This window comes from Calidris pugnax, unplaced genomic scaffold (assembly GCF_001431845.1).
Source record: "Calidris pugnax isolate Ruff unplaced genomic scaffold, ASM143184v1 scaffold208, whole genome shotgun sequence".
In the NCBI taxonomy this organism is placed as follows: domain Eukaryota; kingdom Metazoa; phylum Chordata; class Aves; order Charadriiformes; family Scolopacidae; genus Calidris; species Calidris pugnax.
In genome coordinates, this window is record NW_015090967.1 from 181841 (window position 1) to 187840 (window position 6000).

At 36.7% G+C, this 6000-nt stretch overlaps 1 protein-coding gene across 1 annotated transcript in view; it reads right to left on the reverse strand.

Moving 5' to 3' along the window:
- The window catches only part of TTC39B (tetratricopeptide repeat domain 39B), a 53472-nt gene extending 47966 nt beyond the window's left edge, over nucleotides 1-5506 (reverse strand). The window contains exon 1 of the mRNA XM_014952607.1: nucleotides 5476-5506. The gene's annotated coding sequence lies outside the window, so the exon portion shown is untranslated. The remainder of the gene's footprint in view (nucleotides 1-5475) is intronic.
- Nucleotides 5507-6000: the final 494 nt, after the last annotated feature.

Below are 6000 nucleotides of genomic sequence, written 5' to 3' on the forward strand. Positions count from 1 at the left end.
AATACGATGACAGTTAAAAATTGTTGAGAACTCAAACCTCTTTTTCCTGTAAAACCACAGAAGAGGTAATTTTACAAAAATTATACTCTGACAACAGACAACATGGATCTCTGTATTCCATAAAAATAATTTCTGAATAATTTGGGGGAAAAATAAGGTAGCAGAAATATATAGGGGGGGAAGTCATAGAAGTTGAGAATTATCTTGTTTAATAAGACTGAAATTAAATTTTCTGGTTTTTTCCACAACACAATTCAGGTACTGACAAAGCATTTTTAGCAAGAATTAAATAAAAGAAGAAAACACACATAAATCTGTTCCATCCATGTACGTTTTTGAACCTGTTAGATGCTTGGCATATAACAGTGTTAGCAAATCTGTTTCACAAGGTAACCTCAAAACTTAAAGGTAAGCAGACTCTCCAGTGGAAATGTAGAGAAATATTTGGTAAAAAGTAGCTTACCATCACAAAACTTCTTGGCAGAGGTTTGAATTTCCAAAACAGAAAAAAAACCATTTGTCTTCAGTTACTTGGTTGCTTTAACAACAAAATATGAAGATTTGAGACCAGTTCTGCATTAACACAATCATGTAACGGCAAATTTATTTTCGCATACATCCCACCTATCCTCTTGGTAAGGCTGAAGATGCTATATCAAAAGTTACCGCCAAGCCAGCACTTTGAAAACTTAGTAACTCTCTCTGGCAGAGAAGACATTAGGTGAATTGCTACTGCAATAGCCTACTGTAATACTCACTGGTACTGAAGCCAAAGAAAGGTTATAGAACGGCATTTACAGGTGGAACTCCATTTAATGGTCCCTCCACTTTTCCACAAAGTGTCTTGGGCTCATTATAAAACCTGTTTGGGAGTGGCTGTGTATACCCACAGTAGCCACCATGAGTAGAAAACCACAAAAGAGTCCAGATAAAGAATCTAATCCATTTAGAACATTGGAGCAAAGACTGATTTCCTGCTGGACCTGTCCTCAGATATGACAGCCAGCACTAGAGATTTAGGGAAGGATTTTACCCTATTAAGATAACTCATTGCCCTTTTAACATCTAACCTGCACAACCCGGTATCTAGAGTTAAGCAATAATATTTAGGGAATTAAGCCAGTTAAAGCCAAGTTAGATTAGCAAAACCATTTGCTAGCACTTCCTGGAGCAATACACACAGCAGTGTTATTCTATATATATTTCACATGAAGAATTAGAGAGTGGTATATGAAATATTATGAAGACATGGTTCCAACACATTCTTTCCGAATTCTTGAACCAACAAGTTGATCTGGCAGAATTTGAACCAGTCCTGATCTTGTAAGTAAACATCAACAATTTTTGTAGACACAAGTCTCTATAAAAAAAGTCCATTTTAGTTAAATTCAATTGGGTATAACCAAGCTACAATAAACCACTCAAAGGAATCATGGAGCTTTAACAATGCCACTTTCTTATCCAAAATAAAAGACATTGAAACACTGATATGTAGGAAAATCTTAAGATAACCATTATCAACAGCAAAATCAAAAAAATAGACACAGCTTCTCAAAAGGTTGAATATCTGTTCATTCATTGCTTCAATCAAATTTCTACTATTGTATTATTAATAGAAAAAAAGCCTACCATTCATTTTAGACAGGGAAAGATCAAGAATATCCAGTGTGGCACTAGACTGAGGAAAGGTTTCCTCTCAGGCAAACTACCAACGTAATCTGAAAACTACAACCAAAGACCTTAAAGGAAGATAGGACTGAAGGCTTCCACAAGAAATCCCAAGGTTTTTTTCAGTTCCTTAGGAACTTTTTTTTAATAGCTGAACCTTCTGAAGAATTTGAGTAAAGGAGAGAGTCTAATCAAGTGCAGAATCCTGCTTAGATACAAAAGAATACACACATTTCTATGTAATTCCCGTAACTTCAGAGTATCTGTGTCTAAACACAGAGCAAGTCAGCAGCAGCAAGTATTCCAGCTAGAATATCCTACTCTTATTGCTCAAATACTGACAAACTGAAACGTCTCTCTATGAACTTAATTTTCAAAGACAATTATGCCAACTGTCCACACACGTATCCCTGTGCTCTTAATATTTTAACCTGTTGGCCAGTTTCAATCAGATAAATTTGACAGAGAAGCAATGGACTCAGGAGATAATTAAAAATCAACACCTGGATACTGAAGAAATACCTGAATGGGGCACCTACTGAGGTAAAGTCCATAGTACAACACTTAATTTTCTGTTTTGTTAGCCTGCTGAGAAATTAAGCCAGCTGTTGACCACCCAGGAGTAAGGAGGACGCAGGTGCAGCCAGGGGAAAGGAGAGGTAAGTAGGTCATGAGGACATGTGCAGGGAAAGCTTGAGTCATCTGGTGGGAGAAGGTGTGAGTTCGTAAGACAATAATCTCCGTGAAATGAAGCTCAATTAGCTCAGTGCTCATGGCACATTTTGCCAACAGCTGAAGTGCACACGGGGAATCCAGAAGAAAACATCAACAGAAACACTCAAAACTTACTATGGCCACTGATAATCAAAGTATTTAATTATAACAAGAAGACAACACTGTCAATCATTAATGCTTTTAAGAATCCTGCAAAGCTATCTCACTAAGAAATTTCCTTTTTCCTCTGCTCTCCAGGGTGGTTAAGAATCTACAGACCTCTTCTGAAGTTGACTAACCAAAGCCTGCAACAACCTCCCAGCTGAAAAATATCTGATGAAAGCTACTCAAGGTCAGTAACACTCTCTGAAAGTAACAAAGACACCCCCCCCCATCGCAAGTTTTTATAGCCCTATGATACAGATATACTCCAAATCCCATTTTGCATTCATACTATAACAGTGGAATAAAAATTTCTAAGATGCTAAAGTGAGAAAATCACAATAGTTTGGAAGAATAGTGCTGTTCAGACTTGTATTACTAATATTCTGCCAGTTTGCTGCAATCAGGTTATTCAAATTGGACAAGATATAGATCAAAACCATCAATGGAGCTCCAAGTTTTTCTTCCACAGAAGAAAAAAAAAATTACAATTAAAAACCCTAGATAATTTCACAGCAATTTCTAAAGTCACATATTGTAAGAGTTGGAATAAAGCTGGAGACTTCAGAGAAAAGCACAGAAAACTAGAAATATTTTCCCTTTAATACTACTCATGCCTTTATGAATAAAGTCTGTCTAAAAAATATAGTACTCAAATGTATACTCAAAACATGAAAGCATTCAGAGTCTGATGCTGAGAAACCCACATATTTGTCCTTTCCTTTACGCATCCTGTTGGCTTTGAGAGGCTTAATACTTTCTTCATTTGCATCAACTAATACTAAAGCATCTCACTTTTGCAGTATTACTTAAATGGCCAACTGTTTGGGGGAGTTACCACCAAGCATGCCTGAGAAGGATGTGTGGAGTCATTTATGAGTCTGAACATTCAACATAACATTAAAGCAAGCTGCATTTCAGTGGATATCACACCTTCCTGACAATTACAAAAAAGTGAGATACTGTTTGGTGGCCTGCCACTGAAGACAGAGGTTAATCCCTGAATTATTTCAGGGTTAAATCTGCTGTCTTATATTCACATTACTCGACTAACCTAATAACCAGGAGAGCATTTATCCATGAAGAACATCTAGTGCACACTGCACATGTTACAGCGAGCCAGTGTGCTAGGCTTCTAACGGGTGACAGATACTGCCTTTTCTATCTATGCAAGTTTCACTACATTTAGTGCAGCCTGTTTTAACACATGCAGTCATCAGCTCAAATCCTACAGGGTATTTTCAGAGACTTTTTAAACACCGTTCTGATGGATCTTATGTAATGCAAGTTGGGTTTTTTTGGATGTAGCTGTTCCACAAACTGAAATAAGAACTTGAGACAGGAAAATGAATTTGTACATTTATTTTCTACATGAAAAACTGAAATAATCAGATTCATTATAACCACATTATGTTTCAGAAAAAATGAGTAGGAGCTTGGGGAATGCAGTTACTCACACTGTGCTTTCTCTTAGGTTTGTGCAGGACCACCCGAACAAAAACTTTGGGTGGTCCTACATTACTGAAAAAGGCTGAACCAAAGGCTGTGAAACCTGAACAAATGTAAAGTTAGTTTTAGAATACACATATATCAGAATCATTCAACAATATAACAGCACAGACATCATAATTTTGGCCAGTGGTCAAGGACAGCAACCTCAGCGACAACTGTTCAACTACAGAGATTAAGTAACAGCATGATTTCTGTCCCACTAATATTCTCTCCATCACCACACGTTTACTCTTCAACATAACAGTTATTACAAACAGAAGCAATACCAGCCACAGTAAACTAACAACACTAAACTTCTACACCACTATAAAAAGCATCTCTGTATGACAGCTAAAAGCACAAGAGAGAAACTCAGAAAGACCAAATCGAAGTTCTGCATGACAATAATAAACACCCATGCCCAACTCAGGTATCAGTACAAACAACAAAAAAAACTTTTCATAGAAGGAATGAGTGTTGGATAAATACTTTCATAAAGTAAATAGTACAGAATCACTTCCTTCCCTCTCATGAGGGAAACAAGGGCCAGAGAGAGAAGTTACCTGATCATACAGCAACTGATAGGGAGTCAAAGGAAGAAAAACTAATCCTTAATATGAAAAGTTCTCAACACAAATATATCCGACTCTTAATTCCTTCCATCAGAGTCCCAGGAAGCTGTATTTTTAATTTTTCAACTACAGTTTTACATAGAGAGCAGACCTTACTATTCCAGGAAAGATACAAATAGAGGGTCTGGCAAATCTCTAAGTATAATTTGCCATGGCCACGGATGCTTTGGCAATTAAGTTCAGTCCAAAGCTACTGCTCCTGGGTCTAGAAGAGTTTTAGCAATCTGAGGATATCACTAGAATTCTCTTTCTCACGTGCTTCATGGCACAAAAATGTGGTAAAATCCTACAGAAAAGCTAAAGCCACTTATGAGTAGCATCATCTGTTTCCATCACAGTTTAAGATGTTACTTCAGCATGAAAACTAATGCCAGAGAAGTGACTGCATCACACTTCTCCAGGGAAAATAATCTGTGCAGCAGCACATTATGAAGTACAGGAATTTCCATTTTAAAACCTTGCTTAGATGGTCTTGCATAAAGTGTGATCCGAAGTTTTTCCATTAATGCTGAGCTACCGTTTCTTCACCATGCAGAAACGTCTGAAGCCATCAGTGTATAACTACAAGTTACTAAATTTGCTATTTTTAATTCTTTACAGTTTCAGATTTGTTGACAAATACTTCATCACATATATCAACCTAATTACACTTCCATTTCCCAACTCTTGGGGACCTTAACTATATGGAAAATGTGAATGTAATCAGTGCATATAAAATCATGCTTCTCTGGAATGGTGTGCACACAGTATTTCATTGCTGTAAAAATACTTCTAACAAAGACATACACATTTAAAACTTTCTACTTACACAGGGATGTTTTCAAAGGCATCTTCAAAATTTTCCTGCAAAAATAAAAAAAACTGTTTCAGTCAAATATCCACGTGTTTTGGAACTCTCTGTAAAACAACAGAGTTACCATTACCAGATAGCACTTAATTTTTCAACATACAGAATAATCAGAATATTCAGTCTACTGATTTTTTATTATGTTTTCAGTGCAAATCATTACCCAAACAGACATATTTTCTATGGGCCTCCTACATCAGACTGCAGTGAGGTTAAACCAAAGACCTCTTCCCTTTTCAGACTCCCAAACATCCACCATGTGAATCAGAGAAGGCAATACAGACTTATGTCTCAGGATTTTGTGCACCACATCTGATGTATCCTGAATGCACTAGCTGACCAATATACCTACACACTAAAAAAAAAAAAAAAAAAAAAAAAAAAAAGACTGAGGCCCAGTTTCAACAATGTATGATTAATGGCAGGCAATGTTTGGAGCCGAAATATCTCTGGCACAAAACTCCAGAGTTTTTTTCAACTGCTTTC